Here is a 22140-nt window from a genome sequence, read left to right as displayed (position 1 = left end):
CTCTCAATAGAACATGTTAGCCAAGTTCTTAAACAATTTTCCACATGCGATATTCAAATTAAAAAAGTCTCCTATTGAAATTAGACCAGCAGCTAGAAAAAAAAGTACAAAAAAAAAAACCTTCAACATTCTTCAAATAATAAACATATAAAAGTCAATAAACGTCCTCGTGAAGCAAATTAACAAAACGAACTTCATTAAAAAAATTTCTAGCTATACTCTTTGCTGGACGAGTTATAAAATTCCCATTTGGCTATCATTAATGCCTGAAGAAAATTATTCAACAAATCATAAAATGTGTGGTGCTCTTGAAGTCGAGCAAATAGCACGCATGAATCTTCTTTGCTCAGCAGGTACATCATTGAGATTATTTGATTGTAGAACGCGCGTGCTTTTTGAATAAAACTCAATTATATTATATTTGTATGGTAGATCTAGATTTGTATGAATTTGTAGAAGAAGAAAAAAAAGTGTTAAGAGACACAGTGGGGGTATTCTGATTTAATAACATTTTAGTTGTCATGAAAGAACTACTTCTTTATTTTTGTTAAGGTCTAAAAAGTCAATTTGGAAGCTAATGAAGATGAAAAGGGAAACGGGGGTACGATTTTTATGTACATCATAAAATTTTAGAGCAATTTGTTTAAAGTACATCATTGCAAATTTGTAACTATTCAAGTTTGCATCTATTAATCACTTAATTGAACAATCTGCAAATAGACCAACATCATCAATATGATGTTGCAAAATCAATTCATAAAAGATTTAATAGATCATGACTATCAAATGCCGATAATTTAGATGTTTATATTGAGGCAATGTTCTAGAGAATGATCACAAAATTGCTAATTATTTGAAACGATTATTTTGAAATTATCAAAACCATTTGAAGGTCTTTAAAGAAGATTAGATCATAAATTTACAAATTGGTTTTGAAATAAAAAAAGAAATTAAAAAATACAAGATTACAAGGTTTTTTCTTTATTCCCTCAAAAAGTTTTTGGCATTGGCTAGTTTAAAAAATTATCTGTCTTAAATTGATTTTAAATAAATTAATCATTTTTAAAAAATTTTAGACTTAAAAAAAAAAAATAAAAATATTTTTAATTTATACATTTTTATATTTTAAATTTTTTTAAGAATCTGAAAGCATTTCTTTCATTTCATTATTAAAAAACTGTGAATATTGATAAAAATCAAAAATGAACTTAAACTATAAAAAAAAATCTGAAAAAGTACATAAAATTTAATTTTTTATATGAAAACGAAAGAGTTGAGCTAAAAACTTGAAAATAAAATATGAAGTTTCATTGCATTACCAAAGTAAGTGATATTATAGTTTTACTGTATTTAGTCTTATCTTCAGTTTCAATTTGAAAAAAAAAACTTCAAAAATGTCTAATGTTTATTATATTTTATATTTTGTTTTAATAAAATATAGAAGTCAAGTCACTCAAAGTTTTCCATGGCTCAATTTTTCATAAAACCAGGCAACTAACTAATAATTCAAGTCTTCAACAACATACAATGTACAAAAATTCGTCACCCAAAAAATCTTGAAAACCATACAAATTCCTGAACTAGAAAAAATAATAAATCATTTGACCTTTTTTTTTTTGTTTTTGTTTGTTCTTCAAACAACTTGAACAAAAGATTGAAATCTTTGCATAACTAATTGAAAATAAACAACAGCCAGCACTAACAACAATAACAACAACAACAACAAAAATGTTAAATTATTTTCTTACAAAAATTTGAAATCAGACACGAGCAAAGCCAGCAGCAACCAGAAGTCATCCGTCGACATAATTCTCGTGACATCATTACAAATACAGCACAATTCTCTCAGTAAACCACCATAAAGCCTTAGCTTTAGCCTTAGCCTTGATCGGATATAATATTTACCCAGACCTTTTGCATCCACCTGAGTCTCTCTCTCTCTCTCTCTGAACCTGAACCTACCTTTTACCTTTTCCTATCTACAATATAGCTATACTGCGGATCTCATTGGAACATCAAAAATAAACTGAATCCGTTTTCTTCTGCTAAAAGCAATTTGCAAACTGAACTGGATCGTCGCGTCGCGTCGGGATCCTGCATCAATTTAAAATGCTTTGTCATGTCCTTCTCATGTCGATTGGTTGTTATTATTGCTCCTGTATTTTGCATTAACATGACTTCTGTTTCAATTGTTTTTTGAAGAAATTTTTATGAGTACCTAGATGCTGCGCTTATTTGGTTGATGATGGCTTGACTATGGATGGAGTTTTGTTGGTTCAGTGGATTCAGTTGGTTGGTGACTGGAATTGAAGAGTGGGTTGGTTGGTGATTGGGAAAAAAAGGTATAACTTCTTCTTCTATGTATCATCATCGTTCTTCGATGGATGTGGTTTGGTATTGGGTTATATGGGATGCACTGGTTGCTCTTGACTTGGCCTTTAATGTTTTTTGAAGTGAGGCGAAGAAGCGGGGGAAGACTAAATAATAAAAAAAAAAAACCTCAAGACAGTGGCAAGATCAAAAGACATCGCCTTACATCTCCGTATATGGGTTTGAAAGTCACGAACAATAGTGCACCCACAAATTACGATGAAGATGAAAAAGAAGAAGAATATTGAAGTTCGCGTTTCTCGAGGGAAAGAGAAGGAATATTGGTGGCTTACTCTAATGTTTTCATAATATTTTGCATTTAGGTTGCTGGTGTTTTAGTTTTTTCTTTTCAATTTTTTATTCTGATGATGATCCCACGAAGTAGCAAAGACGAAGGAGATAAGCATTAAGGTATAACCATTTGAAGACTTGGCCCGATTACCTTGAATCTTCTTTTTTTCTATGTCTTTTTGTCTGCATGGTGTATTAAGTCATTAAAAAAGTGGCCAAACTAGGGTGAATCGTTTTACCTCTTTTTTTTGTTCTTGTTTTTTTTTTTTTAATTTTTTCTTGTAGCTCTGGTTTGTATCAATTAGCCATGTTCGTTTTTTTTTTGTTTCTACTCTTTTTTTAAATTCGATAGAAGATGTTTCATTATTCAATCTAACGACCACCTACAGCACAAAGAGCTCTCCCAGAAAATCAATCATCATCAAAAAGCTTAAATATGTATTTCGTTCTCTGCTTGCTTCTCAAACTCAATACAAATTGATACTTATTTGGTACAAAGATTGAAGGAGAAAAAGAAAAAAAACACTAAAGCTGATTGAACGATTTCTAAGAACAAAAAAAAAGATACACATTTTCAGACTATGTGCTGTTAGAGAAATAATATTCAATTTGGTAGCGCCATTAAAAGTTTAAATTGAATAATTTTACATTAGAAGAAAGAATTGTTAACAAAAAAATGATTTTTTTTTTTTTAAGAAGAATGAATTGAAGGTATAAAAATTAATATCTATTTTGGCAGCAGCTGTACGTTTAAAAACATTTAAACACTCATTTGATCGAGAAAGATATTTACAAAGATGTATAGAAATTGATCATCCATAAAAATTATACAAATTATTTCCGCACAAGAAAAAATTTAGGTAATATTTCTGAGATCTAAAATTAGAAATTGGAAGGTTGTTGTGAGTCAAGTTAAAAAAACTTTAATTTTTTTTTGTATTTTAATGTATTTCATTCATTGTATTTTAATGGAGCTTCGAATAAGGATTGTTTGAGATCAATAAATTGACTGCATTAAAAAAAAAAATAAATCCAATTTTATAATTTGTAATTAGTTTAAAGATATCACCTTTAAATACACCTTGTTTCGTATTATTCAAATACCCAAATACAAACATACAGGGTGTCCAAAAGTAATAGCTCAAACGAAATATGCCTACAAGCCAATTTAAGAGTCTTACCAAATTCTGAAAGACCTTAAGTTGGCCTATCAGCATATTTTGTTTGAACTATTACTTTTGGGACACCCTGTATGTTCTGGTAAGACCAGGAGTAAAACCATTCCATATTTGTCGAAGTTATGTTAGTAGTTAAGAATTTATGGTGGAAAAGATGAAGATAAAACCCTTTCTTTGGTTTTGCCATTGTCGTGTAAAAACGCTCATTTCAAACAAAAATAAAGCAGCAACTTTCCTTACCAGACTTCATCTGATTTTAAAAATTTTAGTTTTATTATCTTGTTCTTCAACTTTTTTCTTTTTTGTCTAAGATGATTTAATCACTTTTAAGGGCATTTTTTTCTTAAATTTTTAACAAATTTCAAAATATGTATCATCATTTTCCTCTACATATATTTTATAAAGTTAGACAAATTTTAAGAATTAGAAAGAATTTAAATGCAGCAACTTTTCAAACTTAATCCTAAAAGTATGCAATGTTTTTTTTTTAAATTATAAATGCAAATTTGACAGGAAATGAAAATTTACTGACAGGATATTTTTTCATAGATTGTAAACTACTGCAATACCAACCTGTATACAAAAAATCAGTAAATTTTTTCTTTGTTACAGATTCTTATTTTGAAAAAAATGTGTAAATCGGCATCGTTTGAATTAAAAGCAGGAATGTTTTATAAATAATCTAATATTACAAGGGTTTTGTTGTCGAAACAAAAATAGACTTTTCTGAAGGTTTTTGGTGTGCTCGAATCTCGAATCCGAAGTCAGAAACAACTAATCAGCTCCGTTTTTGAGATATTACTGTTAGAAAATGCAAAAATACGTTTTTTTGAATTCTTCGGACCTTCTTCTTATGTATAAAGAAAATAGTTTGAGCATATTTAGTAACGGTTTCTATAAGAACTGTTTTCCATCTTTCGACACCTGTTTCAATCTTTTCAATATCTTTTATATTGCCCGAGGTATCTCAAACTGAAGTAAGTGGGTTTGGCTTCATATATCATAAAGAAGATAATGACGTTATAAAATTTATAAAAATACCAAACAACTTAGGATATCTCGGGCAGTAAAAAAGATATCGGAAAGATTTAAACAGACTTAAGAAGGTGGTAAATATTCCTTATATAAGCGTTACTAAATATGCTCAGAAAATTTTCCTTATATAAAAGAATAAGGTCCGAAGTACTGCATTTTCTAACGGTAATATTTCAAAAACGGGAGCTGATTAATTTTTTTTGACTTCAGATTCGAGTTTAGCACACCGAAAACCTTCAGAAAAGTATATTTTTGTTTCGGCAACAAAAAAAAAGTTTAATTTTGTTAACCAGTGTTATCATTGTTTTACGGTCTTTCCTCTCTTGAAGTACCTATACATTTGTCATATTTTTTCATATTCATAAACTAACATTTTCGTAACCAAAGATAATCTTATCTTTATCTTTCTATTAAGTTACGCATAAAACACACATTCAACAATATTTTAGAGCAAAAACAGCTACTCTCGTATATCATTTTCTAATAGTCGATTACTAGAAAAAGCTTCCAAGTCAATAATGTATAAAAGCCTTATTACCACATTAAATCTAATAAACAAGGATAATAAATGATTGATCTAAATTAGCTATAAATAAAGATCCGGCTTTGTGTCTGCTCCCTGCAGTTTCATCTACATAAGCCTGACCTTTTTTTTACCTGATAATTAAAAATGGAAAACAAATCTAATACAATAACAAATCTCTAAGAAAACTTTTAGATGCATATGCATGTGATGAAGATAAAACTACAATCAACCACACTAATTTCACTTTGTATTTATAAATACAAAAAATTATCAACTCTAGACTTGAATTAAATTAACATAACACAATAATTATAAATTCAATTCCAATTTTGTGTTATATTATAGCATCTTCAACTGTCAGTTAAATATAATCTAAAAGAAAATAGTGATTTTAATAAATTAACTTCTCAATTAATCACACCGAATGACATCATATAAAAATATCACCTATAATAGGCTAAAAATTGGAAAAACACAATAATATCACCATTTTTTCGTTGTTTTTTTTTTTTTTTTTTGAATCACATTATAATGCTTTAAAATTATTCAATAAAAAACTTACATATTTGGAAATTAGATCAGACACACGAACCGCGGACATACATAAAAATAGTAGATATCTCGATCATCTCGAGGTAAAGCGCCAACTTGATACTACTGTGGGCGTTTTTTAATGTGACATTATAATTTTTGTATGAATATTTTTTTTTAATTTGCATAAAAGAGTCAATTAGGAAATTTTTTTAAATGCGTGTTTTTGAAGCTCGTGAATCGAATGAAATTAGTTCAAATTAAAAATATACATCTTAGGTTTGTTTGATATTTTGGCATGATGATCTCATGTTAAAATTAAAAACAAAAAGATTTGTGGTTTGTTATGCTTAAAGGTAAACAAAAACAATAACATAAATTTATTATTAATATGAATCTATGAAATTAATAGAAAAATGCTTAAGGCGATTGAAAAAGTTATCTTCTTTAAAAGATTTGAAGTTTTAACAAGTGGCAAGATTTGGTTGATTTATTAGTTCTTTCTTTAGCAAGGACTTTTCAGAATAAAAAATTTCACGAATTTCCCAAATTTACATTTCGCAAAATTTACTTTAGGTACTTTCCTTTTGAACAATTTTTTAAACACATAAAAAAAATTTTGCAAAGATGAAGTTGGTAAGTGCAATATTTTTTTTGAAATTTTTAGTCAACACTTAAAATGTTAGTTATAAAAAAACTCAATGCACTGTCTGATTTTGTTTGATAAAAAAAAGACAATGAAAATTCTATTTAAAATTCAAAAATAATTTATTTTTTTAAAACTTATTTTTTTGGTTTTTAAATAATATTTCGAAATATGTTTTTCAAAAATAAGAAAACGGGTTGAAGAATTTTATCGAAATTTCGTTTTTATTATTCAGTACATACATATGGCCTTAAAAATGGGATACCTACTTTTTTACTTGCGATATAGGTAGGTACTATAGGGCAAGTTTAGGATTCGTAAAAAAAATCGAACTCGAGATAACAATTTTACATGACATTACGATGATGGAGAATGCCAAAAAAGTGGGTCTGGCGATTCTGTCTGTCTGTCTGTCTGTGTGTCTGTCTCTATCTGGAGCTGCAGCCTAAACAAGTGAAGTGATTTTGTTCAAACTTGGTAGTTAACAGTTTTTGGTAATTCCCTAGAGGGGAAATTGAAATTTTTTCTATGACCAAAACTAACGGTACCTGCCATATAACGGAAATACAAAAGTTAATTTTTTTCAAAAACAGCTCTAACGATTTTGATTAAAATTTTTGTTTGTAGTATTACACATAAGAGCCAACTTTTCAAATAAAAAAAATATTTTTTAACGGTAATTGTCAAAGAACGGTTTTTTTCGTTTTTGAATATCTCGTACAACATTAACCAGATTTTAATAAAAAAAAATGTATACAAAAGTGTTTAAGTAAAGGTAATATTAAAATTTTAGAAAATTTTCAAAAAACGCATTTTTGTATTTTTAAAAAATATTTCAAAATTTTTTTTTGAAAATCAATTTTTTGAAAACGGATTAATGAAAAATTTTGAAATTTAGTTTTTATGTGTAAATTAATTATTTCTTCAAAATGGCATACCAACTATTTTGTTGAAAAATGTTAGAAATTTTGTATATATAAAAAATTATTTTTTAAAAAAACTGCTTCTAAGATTTTCAAAAATTTTTTTCTAAAAATACCTTATTATACAAGTAATAAAATGACATACTTGTTTTTTTTTTTAAACATCATTTAAAACGGTGTTTAATTAATTATAAAAACAGATTTTATTTTTTTAAACTACCTATGAAATTTTTTGAAAATATCAATTTTTTCCTAATTTTCTTGAATAAAAAGCTTTAACATTAGAGTTACTTTAAGCATAAGAGCAAGTACGCGCGACCCCGGTCGTGCATTTTATTTTTTTAATGATGGAACATTTGTATAGGAACAATAAAAAATTAATTGGCTTTGCTAACGATTTTTCAATTTTTAAAAAATTCTAAAAAATCGTTTTCGTGCATTTTTTGTTTAATTGAACAACTATTTTGGGAGAAATTAGGAATAGAAATTATGTTTAAAGAAGTACCGTTAATAATGACTTAAAAAAAAAAAAACTAAGACTAAGATTTTTTGTTTCAAAATTAAAGAACCATTTTTTAGATTTTTTTTCCATAATTGATATTATTAATAAGGTGTTGATTTTGTAGTTGTTTTTTTTACAAATGCAAACGTTTCAATAATTCTGACAATAAAAAAATTGAAACCCATTTTTAAGAAATTATAAATTAATTTCATAATTATCTCAACGATAATATAGACAAAAGTGTCTTTTAACCTGGTATATTCAATCTCAAATTTAAGGCATTTCTTATGGATAAATGATCTAAGCTTTAGTCCCAATTTCAATTTTAAAAATCAATCTTTTAAAAATTCATGAAACTAAAATTATTATGTAAAGCTTTTTGTTATAGGCACAATGAACTTCCATAAAAAAAATTATTGACTAAAATTCAAATTTAGCCTTCCAGCATTTATTTTGTTACAAATATTATTATAAAAACCAAAAAAAAATATATAAATTTCAAACCATAAAATGTTGATCGTTTAATCATTAACAAGTTAATAAATGAGTTTAAATTAGTCAAACAACAAATAAAAGAATTTGGTATCTATTTTTTTTTTTTTTTTTTTGTGGTAGACAAAAAAAGGCAAAAAGATTTTTTATCAGAAAGACACGGTATTTTTAGGCCTATACCAAATTATTCACACGCCCACTTATTTATTATAATACCTTGCGTGATTATTGCCATTATATTTCAGTGTGTGTCAATTTCACTGGAACACACCTATTTTTTTTTTTTTTTTTTGTATGATGTTGACTATAGGACAGTTTATCAATGACCTGACTAAATTATGTGTTTTGCATATGACCTAAAAATATTTTTTGGTAATCTATGATCGTATTGAGTCAAAGTCAACCGAAATCAATATAATCGATTGATCTGAATAAAATTATGCTAATTTGATAAAGTCCCTGAGCAAACAATAGAAACACACATAAACCAGATGGACAGAATATGAATGGATACAAAAACAATACAAAATTCATACAACACTTTGTTTTGAACAAAAAAAAAACTTGGAATTCGAATCCTGACGCAATGTGTTTAAAAAAAATAATAAATGTCAACAAGAAGTTTATTATAATCGACTTAAGGATGTCGCACACACAATTTACCTCAAAGCAACAATGCGCGCAGCAACAGACATCTGATGATGAACTGGATTTTACCCTTTTTTTTTGCTTTCTATAAAGGTACCTCTATAATCGAAAGGATCTTGTAGAGCCTTCTTGTTGGATTGTGACATTTAAATTAATGATCTCAACACCGTTTTTTTAATATTATTTTTTTTTTTTTTTGAAGAATGCTCATACATTTTACAAGGACACGCTCGAATTAAGTGTTTGACAATGAATTGAATTGAAACTATTTCAAGGGTTCTTAAATTTTAAATAAATAATATGCAAACGTGCAATTTGTATATTTTTGGAGACTTAAAGGACATATTTTTTTTTTGTATTTTAAAGTCACTGAATGGAAGGGAATTGATGAAATTAACATGATTAAGTGATAAACGTGCGAATGCACTAAATAAAATGATGATGAGTTGTGATTGATGTTTCTTTTTTGCCAGATCATTGATTCAATGTGGAATGGTATTACCTTTGTGATATTAATACTTTGCAGAGATTAAACCTGTTATCCAAAAAATTAAATCCACAATTTTAATCAGATCAAACCACAGATAAAATTAGATTTACAGAGATGAAAACTAAAATTGTGGTACTTTTGAAAGTTGAAATGAAAAAGTATCTAACTTATTTTTCAAATTTAAGGAACAAAAAAAAAAAACATAAAAACTTGATATAAACCCATCAAAACCGATTACACGACAGAAAAGAAAAAAGAAAATAAAACTTATTCTAAAAAATACATTGCAAAAAAGTACTCATTTTTTGTAGAGCTGAAAATTATAGGCAAATAATTTTCTACCTTTCATTTTCACTCACATTAAGTTCAGGACATATTTATAGCACAATAATGCATATTGTATATTGGATACTTCCAAGAAGAACCAATGGTCTTATTTCTATTAAAAAAAATGTATGCATATTATGCCGTAAATATCATCACCCTATGGGAAAATTCACTAATTTATGAAAATGCTGTCATAAGAAAAGTGAACAGTTAAAGTTTTTCGCTCATAAAAATTATATGGTATAAACTTTGGCGCCAAACAGTATTAACATTGTCATACATTGCATTTAAACAAAAAAAAATGTAGGTGATTGAAAATGTTTAATCTTACAGTAGGTAATATTAATTTAAGTCTTGAAAAAATTCCATACAAAATTCTACCATTTTTTCAAAAAAATTCGTGTGCCATTTTTAGGAAATATTAATCAATACTGAAAAACAAAGTTCCAAGAAAATTTATTAAACTGTTTTCAAAAAAATTGTTTTTTTTTTTTCAATTTTTGTTAAAATTCTACTGTATATACGCCCTCGGTAAAAGCAACCATTTGAAATTCCAGCAGTTGCTCGTTGTTGCTTTAATTCTTTAACCGAGTCACAAGAAAATATGGCTTGAATTAGAATTAGACGCATTAGTGAAAAGTAAGTAAGACCCACAAACATTCTGTTTGGCAAAAAAACAAAAAAATAGGCCAGACTCGTCCGCATTGTAGGTAAATTTGATCTGGTAAGTCGAGCTCTTGAATTTTAATTTGGATTTCATTTTGTTTTTTGAAATTTGAAAACCCGCCATTGCTGGCATTTAAATCTTTGTGAAAAACGCATGCATTTGATTGTGAAAATGGGGGCTTTTTGCCTGCGTTGCCCCTGGAACCAATTATACAAAGCTTTTTCCAACTTAGGATACTCGCAGGTATCGAGTCACAGTTTTTTTAAAAGCTGCAATTACTGAATCACTTATGGTAAAATTTTGGGTGTTTCTTTAACCGAGGTTGATTTTACTGAGTTCGTGCTGTATATACATGTATTTCTAAAATGTTTCCTATTTTAAATTTACGGTTACTTAAACGCTTCTTTTAAAATATTTTATGATATTATTTCCTGTTCCTAAAAAAAAAAGATATAAAAGTGTTAACTTCAACGAAAATAACAATAATCAATTTTTATAAATAGTAACTTAATCTCCTTTTTACTTGCTCAATAGGGCAAGTATTGGTTTCGTGTCGAAAAAAAAAATTTGAGGTTTTAATCAAAACCAACATTACGATGATGGAGAATTCCAAAAAAGTGGGTCTCGCAATTCCGTCCGTGCGTCTGTGCGTCTGTACGTCCATCTGTACACATTTCCACAGCCTAAACGGGTGGACGGATTTTCTTCAAATTTGGTACAGATGATTTTTATGGAATTCTGAAAGTTGGTTTTTTTTGTTTTTTTTTTTATCTCTCTTAGAAAGTGTACCTCCCATACAAATTTCTCAATTCAAACCAAATAACTCAAAAACGGCTCTAACGATTTTGATTAAAATTTTTGTGTTTAGTATTTACCATAAGAGCCAACTTTTGAAATAAAAAAAATATTTTTTGTACCGTTATTAACGGTACCTGCCATAGAACGGTTTTTTTGGTTTTTGAATATCTCGTACAAGATTAACCCGATTTCAACGAAAATTTTTATACAAAAGCGTTTAAGTAAAAGTAATATTAAAATTTTAGAAAATTTTCAAAAAAATAATTTTTGGATTTTTAAAAAATGTTTCAAAAATTTTTTTTGAAAAATCAATTTTTTGAAAACGAGTTAGTGAAAAATTTTGGAATTTCGTTTTTATGCGTAAATCAATTATTTCTTAAAAATAGCATACCAACTTTTTTTTTGAAAAATGTTAGAAATTTTTTATATATAAAAAATTATTTTTTTAAAAAACGGCTCTAACGTTTTTCGAAATTTTTTTTCTAAAAATACCTTTTTATACAAGTAATAAAATGGCATACTTGGTTTTTTGAAAAACATCATTTAAAACGGTGTTTAATTAATTATAAAAACAGATTTTATTTTTTTACACTTCTTATGAAATTTCTTGAAAATATCAAATAATAAAATTTTCCTAATTTTCTGGAATAAAAAGCTTTAACATAAGAGTTACTTTAGTATAAGAGCAAGTACGTGCGACCCCAGTCGTGCATTTTATTTTTAATTCGTTTATATTAAATTTTAAGAAATTTTTAAGTTTTTTGCATTTCCTTTAAGAACTAACCCTACTAACAATTTTGCTTCTATAATGCTTTACAGAAGCAACAATTGCATCTGTAAAGCTTTATAGAACCAAAATTGTTTGTCGGGAAGACTTATCAATGTTATGATATGAATCGACTAGTGTTGCTTCCAATAGTAATTTCCCCTCTTATCATAATACAATTGTCAATTCTGTAGAGGAAGACAGGAAGACAGTAATTGTCTTGAATCTTGTAGGGTAGTTGTGATAATTATTGCCACAGTTATTAATATCCAAAGTTTTCGGACAAGTGTCGTAAAGTGTAGGTACATACTTAGTTAGTGTGAATTTTTTTTTGTTTGGATATTCGGTCTTATGAAAACTTAACTTTTTTTTTTTTTTTAACATTGATTCAATTGGGCTATAATTCTTTCAGTCTTGGTGGTTGGTTTATCAAACCACCTTTTCGAAATTTTGTATGTTTTTTCCATGTCATCTGGCGGACTCTTTTTTTGCATATCCCATTAGTATGCTATTGCACAAAACCTTTTTCATTTTTAAGTTCTGAAATATATAAAAATAAAAAAGTGCAACATGATTTGTTAAATTCCCAGGTCAAATAATAACGATAACTACATGTTATAATTATGACTATTTTATCATTTTTTCTCCACATTTTTTTATATATTGTAACAAAATATTGATACAAAATACAAACATTCAGATTTTGTATTAATACAGTCAAATAAGGTGAAAAAAGGGGTAAATCTCGGAATGAATGTTAATAGAATTTTTTTTTGCTCAATATCTTCCTTTTGCCATTCTATAACATATCTCAAAAGTCTAGACAAATCTCATGTCCGCTTGTTGCGATTTCAAGGTCAAATCGCGAAATGGAGATTTTCAAAATTAGCAAAAAAAGGCTATGGTATTATATACACATATGATACATAATTTTAAGGTATTTTTTAATGCTGATTCCAAAAAAATCAAGACAATCTGACGTGTCTGAAAAAAGTTATACCAGTTTTTCATCTGTCAAGCCATATTATAATAACAGTTGCAAACTTACTACCGAAAAACCCTTAAAAGTCATGGTAGAGGAACCAAATTTTGCATGAAGGTTTTCATATCCATTATTATTAGGAATCAAAAAAATACAATGAAAAAAACATTCATATCTATGAAAAATTGGTATTTAAAAAAAAAGGGAAATTTTGGGATATGCCATATGCACTAAAAACATCCTAGTACAATCTTTGAATTAGTGCTAATAGGCTATTTTTTTTGTTTCTATCTTTGTTTGGATATTCTAGGTATATTTTATGTCAAAAATCTAAAAAACTGTCATGTCCGCAAGTCCGCAAGTAGTTAAATTGAGGAGTTTTCGAGATTATTTAAAATTCCATCTGAACAGTCATTTTTAATTTCTCTAAATAGGTACTATGGAAATATATAGTTCCAATCTGTCTGAATGTGATGCAATTATAAGTTGAAACCTTGTTAGCTTAATTGTATTTTAAAACAGCAAGAAAGTGCTGAATAAATTTTAAATTCTCTTAGTTTTTTCTCAAAAGGTCAAACTAAATTAAATCCTAATCTAATATTAAAGCCGGTAAAATAAGCACAAGAGCTTATTCATTTTTGTGATATTTCATAGGAAATCTTGAAAGATATCAGATAGCATATCTAATCCCTCATAAATTGCAAGCAAAATCCATACTTTTTTAAATAAAATATAAATAATAATTCCATATCTTTCAAATTATTATGAAAATCAACTTTTTTAATCCCACAAATTATTATGTTTGCCATTTCTTTGGCAAATTATTATTATTAGCAAAACTTCAATATGAAAAGAATATATCAATAATGTGTTAATAGGATTATGATAATGATCAAATGTGATCTCTGTGATAACTTAAGGTGTGCAAAAACTAACACAAAGATACACAAATTTAACCGTCGGTTAGTTGGCTTAGCAAGAAAAAACTTACCTTATTTTCAGATTAAATGTCAACTTGACGATGGAGAGTTCAGTTTTTTCCTCTTCTTTTTTTTTTAATTTTATGATATTTAAATATTGATAAAAGTATCAATCACAACAAAACAAATAACCATAAACCACTTCTGAACATAATCTCGAGTCAAGTAGCTATTTCACGAAAAATATGATTAATTTAAATAATTATTTAAGGTCGTTGGTTTTTTTTTTTGTAGGTATACAAAAACACACACAAATTTGTTCTCCGAGTAGCGACCGACCACAAAAACTAATGTTTCGATGCGGCACCATCAATGCCAGATCATTTAGAACCATTCACTTTTATTATTTTTTTTTTATTCTATCGTTGTTGTTGCCACAAACTTTATTACCCCCGTGATAAGAAATATAAAAAAAAGCTGCACCTCTTTTTTTTTATTTATTTATATTTTTTGTTGTTGTTTTGTTGTTATGCTATAACACAAGATCAAATCTCTTTTTAATCCCGATCTCATCTCAAGTCAACATGTGTCAGATGCTGCCGCTGTTGCACTGGCTGCACTTTAAAAACAGCCATGAATATGCTACTGACCTTTGTCAAGCTACAACTCGTTACGGAACCACCACACCGCCAATTCACTATAAGCCAATAAGCCGTATAATTTCAAACGATATTTATTTATTAATTTTTTTTTTTTTTGGTTTAAAGTTGATATTATTTAATAGATCCTTTCGTCGCATCCTCCGATCATCCCGCTCATCATAATTTCCGCATAAATATCAAATTTATATGAAAAAAAAAATAATCAAACCGATAATACGCCATATACAGTTAGAGCGCAGAGAATCAAAACAAAAAGTAAAAGAAACATGTATCTATGGTTACCACCGATGTTTAACAGTGAAGAGTCAATCGACGACTGAAGAACCCATCCTAAGGTAAAAATTGATCATCTCGCGCTGGCGCGCACCGTGTAAAAAAAAAAATAACAAAACATTTCATAGCAAATAAAATGTTTCAGATACAGATACGAGTAAAGTCCCCGCAAAGCCAGCGAAATGGCTTTTAGATACAGATTGCGCGGTGTATCTGAGAGGTAACAACACACAGCCAGCAACAGCAACAGAGGCAGCAACAACAGCAGCAGCATCTACATCAGCAGGGTTGTATCTTTTGTATGATCATGATGCTGTTGGTGCTGTTGTCTGATGGATGCAGTGCTCAGATGCCCAGGTGAGCGAGAGCGTTGTGTTGTGTTGTGTGTTAGTTTTTTGGTATGATCTGTTGTTGGGAGATGTTTTTGTCGAATGTTGTTGCTTCTGTTGAGCGCGGTCCAGTCAATAATGTAGAAGTGGCTGAGATATCGGTAAGTCGCAGTCAGCAGAGACATGATTACCGGCGCTTCTGCTTAAATGGTCGACGGCGGCGGGCGGTGAGTTCCGTCGCTCTGTCTGATATGGTTGAGATGTTAAAAAAAAGATGATCTTTGATTTTGGTGTGGATGAAGGTTGTTTTTTTTTTTATTATTTTCATTTAATTTAATTATTTTTTATTTTTACGATGCAGATTAAATATATACGTTCATTTGCACTGAGTTGGCGGTGGTTTGGTTGGGTTGTCTTATCGATTGAATCGAATGAAAATTGGGACATGCACTTAAATTTTTTTTGGTGTAAGTACGAATTTATTATATATGTGGAATATGGATGAAGTAATAAAATTATTTTTATATTTTATTTTGGAGAACACACATTTTTACTTTACATAATATTCAATCAACACGAGTTGTATTTGGATATTCAGAACGATTAACACTGTGGATTTTGCATGTGGGTGGTTTATATTGGTTTGATTTCGATAAAAACTTGATTCAATTTAATTTTTGATTTATATTTATTTGAAGCCATTTGAATTGGCATTTACAACATAATAAAATCATAACGTAGTAAATTATAGTTTAAAGAACTTGTTTTGTGACAGAAATTCCAATATGAGTAGTGGATTTGGAATTAATATGATCAAATTATCATATGAAACAAAAGAGCTGAGGTGAAAACCTGGATTAGCAAAAATATTGTGATATCTTCATGACAGAATAATATATTTGTAATTTATAAGTTGATTTATATGTAAATCAACTGTAAAATGATTATGGGTTTTTTTGATTTTTATATTGATTTGATGTAATATTTTTGAATATAATTAAAAAAAAAAAATAATCATTATTTCAATCAATTTCCTCCGAAGATGTAAGAAATATTTCACCCCTTCTGATCTGGCTATAATTTATAAAGCATATATTCGTCCAAAGCTCGAGTATAATTCCCATATCTGGGCAGGTGCTCCTAAGACCCACTTGAGTTATTTGGATAGAATTCAAAATAGAGCTTTTAAAATGATAGGTGATAGGTCCATTACTGATACAATACCACCTCTTGAGCACCGCCGGAATGTATCATGCCTGTCCTTATTTTATAGGTACTTTTTTAAAAAATGTTCTAATGAAATAGCTAGCTGCATTCCTCCCCTTAAACAATTCAACCGTAATACTCGTACTTCAAGGAATGCCCATCAGTTTACACTTGAGCCCAACTTCGGACGTACCGTCAAATACAGAGATTCTTTCTTTAGTCGCACTACTAGAATGTGGAATGCATTACCCGCCTCAGTTTTTCCCTCCCATTTTAATGTTCAGAACTTTAAAACCAATGTGCATCGGTATCTCCTTTTACATCCCTTCCTCTTTTCCTAAAGCTCGTACTGTGTATACATACATATTAAGGGTACCCAAAACCCCTTTAGTGCGCGCTCATTATAAAAAAAAAAAAAAAAAAAAAAAATTTAAATAAAATATAATAATCTTTAAAAAAAAAAAGGAATATTAAATATATATTGGCATTTTTTGATATTTTAATAAAAGACAAGAACGCATAACACAAAAACAGTTTATTGTTTTGGAAACAAGCAAAAAAAATATTCCTTTGGTAAAAATATTCTTTTCAATGAATTTTTAAACAAAAATAATTACTTAAAAAACCATTTTTGTTTTTTTTATTTATTGATTTATTGAACATATTGTAACGAAATTTAACATAACAAAAAAAGGTGAAATTTTAATGATTAAAATTTTAGAAAAAGATCCAATATAAGTGAACAGATCCTACGGAATAAGAACCCTGCTAATATTTTAACCTTTTGAGCAGCATAAAATTTAATTATTCATGCTTTTAGAAATTCTTTATTCCTTTGCAAAATTTGTTCTATACTAAAAGAAAAGTTTTTTTTAGTATTGATATTCAAAAAGATATTGAACTAGTTATTTGCAAGCAATGCATTTCTAAGGTTTTAAGCATTTTACATGGTTGCAAGTTCAAAAACTCTTTTTTAATTTTTTAGTTGAAAAAAAAAATCATAAACTTCATTTGAACCTATTGATATAAAGAGCTTTTTCCTATTTTTTTAATTAGTTTTCTGTGATTTCCTGGAGTAGAAATTGAATTTTCTTAGGACCGAAATTATCAACGTTTATTAACAATTTTGATTTTTTTTTATAATTTCAAAATTTTTTAAATCAATTTTTGTGAAAACGGGCCCATGTACCTATATTTTTGCTTTCTGTTTTTTTTTTATTTCGATAATTACTTATGAATGGCATGAAAAGACGCTGCAAAGAAGACAACTTAACGTTTGTCGATTTGTTATAATGATTTGAGCCGTCATAAATTTCAATTTATTTCTCTAAAGACCACACGTGAAAAAAATTGACATCACCCAACTAAGAAGTCAGATGTTCTCGTTTTACTCCTTGACGAAGACACGTTTTTGTCGCTTAAAAATGAAGATCCTTTTTTGTCCCATCTTCTCCTACACGAACTTTGTATATTTTAAGCATTTTTCGTTTAACAAACTATTTGATGACATATTTTTCAATTCAAAACAATTGAAATAAATGATTAAAAAATTTGAGAAAAATAAATAAAAGAAAAATAAAATTTTTTTTTTGCTAAATTTAAGTTTTTTTTCGAAAAGTTATTAAAAAAAAAGAAAATAAATTCTCGATACAACAACAATATATTTATCTTTGTTGCATAAGTTGAGATAAGTTAAGTCTTAATTTCACCAAAAATGAAAACTTTATCCAAATTATAAATACCACATAATTCATAATATGTTTTCGTCCAATTATTTTTTTTTTCAATTTCTTGAATATCACCGTTGTATGATTTATTGTTTCACTAACATACCATATCGTTAATTCTTAATATATTCAACAACTTAACATACGAATTAAGAGCAAACATAAATTTACATGTGTAAATAATGCAATCAAGTTAATGCTCTGATTTCTCTTTACCTTTTTGCATGAAAGAACGAAAAATATCAACACAGGCACCTCAGCTTATATATTTGTGGATTCAAAAAAGTCATAATTTATAAAAACCGAAAAGCTCCAAACCCGATTACACAGCGAACGTTCCAATTTACCTTTTGGGTGATTAATTTTGACTTACTGCCGCCTCGAATAAGGTCTCGAACCTTATTTTTGAGCCCGGAAGAAAATGTACAAACTATTAACTTGCAGAGTTTATCTTTGGACTGGAAGGTAAAGTGCTAAAATAACAAAAAGATACAAACCAAAAAATTACAACTATATGAGTATTTGTAGCAACCGCGCAGATCGATGTCATAATGAGGCCAATAATAAATTATTTTAAAGTCTTATTTATGTTTTAATTCAACCCCAAAGCAGCAAAAGGAGTGAGTAAGTATAATTATATTTTCACACTAAATTTACGAAGGTTCTTAAAGAAGAAATTTGTGTAAGTAAAAAAAATGGAGCAGCATTCAACCCAAAAAAATGCAAAAACATGGAGAAAAAAGCCTTGAGGAAGATATCGAAGTCAAACACCTAAACACTTTTTATTATGTATTTAAAAATTAATTAATAACCAAATGTTATTTTAAAGAAGTGCTATTTTCTTTTTTTAATTTAAGGCGTTTTTAAGCTATGAGTTATTCCGTAGCTGATCTATTTTTTTTGCTGTCATAAATTATCCATCCGTTTACCTAAAAAATTAGTGAAAAGCCAAGATAAACTCAAGTTCAAATTTGTAATAAAAAATAGAAGTGGATTATGTTAAGGAATATGTGCCAAAAAATTTGATAATTTATCTCATAAATAATAGTTCCTCGTTATATTTCTTACTAAATGTTGGAATATCTAAAAAAATTACCATACATAATTTAAAGCCCAATAATAAACTTGGCCTATGAATATTATCTTCGCAGACTGCTCAGTGATTAAGCATTTTTTTTTTTTACTTAAAAACTAGTTCATATAAAATTTTTCTCTCTATTTATTAATGTTTGAAGATTATTAAGATCATAATGTGTAAGATATTATAATTTAAACGTTCATTTTCAAGGTTAACTATGGATTATGATAATTCTTTGAGCTTTCCGGTAGCACACAAAGATAATTTTTTGTGATGGTTGTCTTTTTGAATGAAGAAACTATTAACTTTAAAGTAACTTAATTCGTACTAATTCTATGTATTTTTGAGTCTATCCAAAAAATGTTCAATAAAATATTTTGAACTTATTTTATTTATACATTTTGGTCAAAATTAGATCAACTTCTTTTGTAAAATGTTTGATCATAAATATTTAAACGGTGTTATCAAACTTTTTTTATGATAGGCCTAACCCATAAATTTTTGGAATTTAAAACCAAAAATCACCTACATATTTGAGTGTGTAGAATTATATATAACCTAGATTTCGATAGAGATCGAAAGTTTATATGTTATTTGATATGAATTTAAAAATTGAAATTTAGATATGAGTTTGCTTTTTATATCATAAAACGTAATAATAAGCTGGAACAGCTTCTTCTACAGGCAAATAATTAAAAGAAACTTTTTATGTCATTTTTATGTTTCTATACAAATATGATTGTATTTTCTTTATTATTCAAAAAACGTGGGCAACAAGTAGATATTAAGTGTATACATTTTTTAATGAACGTTTGTAATATATTCATTTCCTTAACATTTTAAGTGGGAAAGAAGTAGTTTTTAAATTATTTTTAAAGAAAAATTTTGAGTTTAAAAAATGGTTTTCATTTTATTGTTGAATTTATTAATAAAAATTATGGTAAGGTTGGTCTGAAATCATAAAAGGCTCTCAAAAGCTCTTTTTAAAACACTCTTTAAAAAAAAAGCCATTATCATTTTATCATTGCATTCCACAATTTTCATTCTCAGAAAATTTTAGCAAATTTTAAATCCTCCAATACATGAACAAAACAAGAACTTTTTTCCTTCTAATCGCATACTTAGAATTTGAGAATTTTCTGAAAGAAATCTTTTTTTTTTTAAACCAGAGTTGAGTACCAAGCTTAAAAGTTAGATAATTGAAATGAAACTGTTTTAATGAATTTCAAAAATAAAACTTTTATTTTTGCATAATTACATCTGCAAATGTGTTTTGCAAAAACAATTTTCTGGAGTAGATTTTGAAACATTCAGAACTCTAAATTATAATGATTGATGAAGCTGATAAAATAAATGATATTCTAGTCGATCTCAATATTTACACTAAAATAAAAAAAGGGTTGGATAATGTATAACTACTTTAAATAGTAAAAAATGTTTATTTGTGACTATTTTAATAGTCAATTAAATTATTCTCTAAATCAACATTTAAATAGTCAATTTTAACAAAATAACTATTTCAATAGCTCATTACACTATTTAATAGTTAATTTGAAGAATACTTTAATTGACTTTTATAAATAGTCAATCAATAGCAATTTTTAAATATTTAAAATAGCTATCCCGATTTTAACAATATTTCCTCGAATAATAAAATAGACATTTTAAAAGCATTTGAATGTTTCGGATAGTTTATTCTGTCAATACCATTTCTTTCTTTATTAAATTAAGAAATATAGCCATATTATAAATTATAATATTATTTAATATATATTTAAAAATTTTTAAAACAATATTAAAAGTTGACGATTCTTTGGGTATCTACCTGTACCTTTCAAACAGATTGATACTTTAAAAGAAAGCTTGCAAAGTTGCATTGAAAATTAATTGCACAAGTTCGTCCCGCGTTCTTACTCAAATAATAATAAAAGTTATTTATAAGGCTGATGGCTTTTTGTTAATGCCTTCATAATTAACTATTATTTGTAATTTTACATTTCACTTAATAGTAGTAATAAATCAATAAATAAATAAGTTATTTAATTTTTTCAAACTGTATTTACTTGTAGAATGAATAAAAAATTAGTGCTGAAGATACTATTGCGACAGCAAAATGAATATGAAGCGAACAGTGAGAACAGTAAGAAAAAACAATTCTGCTCAGAAAATATTTTAGGCAATTTTCACAGAATTTTTGTGAGAATTCTGTTCTTCATATCTAATGATTTAATCAACTATGAAAAAGGCAGAGGTGCAGGAAAAATATTACCATCACAATAACGAAACAGAGAAGTCAATTTGAAATAAAATAATTATGTCAGAACTTCAAAGAGTTATTACATATTATAAAAATCACCTTCCTTTTATTTATATACTTCAAATCAGGAAGAAATTTAAAGAATAATTTTCGGCGTTAGGTGCAATTTAAAAAGTGATTAAATAGCAGCTATTTAAATCTGCTAGTTCTGACTTCTAACAATAAATAAAGTATTTAAAAAAAAAATTTGGTGAACAATTAAAAATAAAATAGTTAAAAATAACTTATTTAAAAAATCCAAAAATTATTATTTCAAAAAAAAATTTTTTTTTTTCTGAGTTTTAGTAATTGAGTTATACTATTTTGCAACAGTATTTTGGCTTATTTTTTTTTTTTTTTTGAATTACTTCGTATAAAGAATGTTAACTAGTTCCAAAACATACATTTTTTTAATTTTTATTGGAATGTATTTCGATTGTAAATAATGCACCAACCAGACATCGAAGAAACTTTTGG

General features: G+C 27.5%; 1 protein-coding gene across 1 annotated transcript in view; it reads right to left on the bottom strand.

Moving 5' to 3' along the window:
* Positions 1 to 14216, bottom strand: part of LOC129918837 (protein embryonic gonad) — a 70510-nt gene extending 56294 nt beyond the window's left edge. The window contains exon 1 of the mRNA XM_055999581.1: positions 14164 to 14216. The gene's annotated coding sequence lies outside the window, so the exon portion shown is untranslated. The remainder of the gene's footprint in view (positions 1 to 14163) is intronic.
* Positions 14217 to 22140: the final 7924 nt, after the last annotated feature.

The sequence above is a fragment of the Episyrphus balteatus genome, chromosome 4, assembly GCF_945859705.1.
Source record: "Episyrphus balteatus chromosome 4, idEpiBalt1.1, whole genome shotgun sequence".
Lineage (NCBI taxonomy): Eukaryota > Metazoa > Arthropoda > Insecta > Diptera > Syrphidae > Episyrphus > Episyrphus balteatus.
The sequence above is the reverse complement of the archived record's forward strand: the minus strand, read 5'-3'. Positions and strand labels throughout refer to the sequence as shown.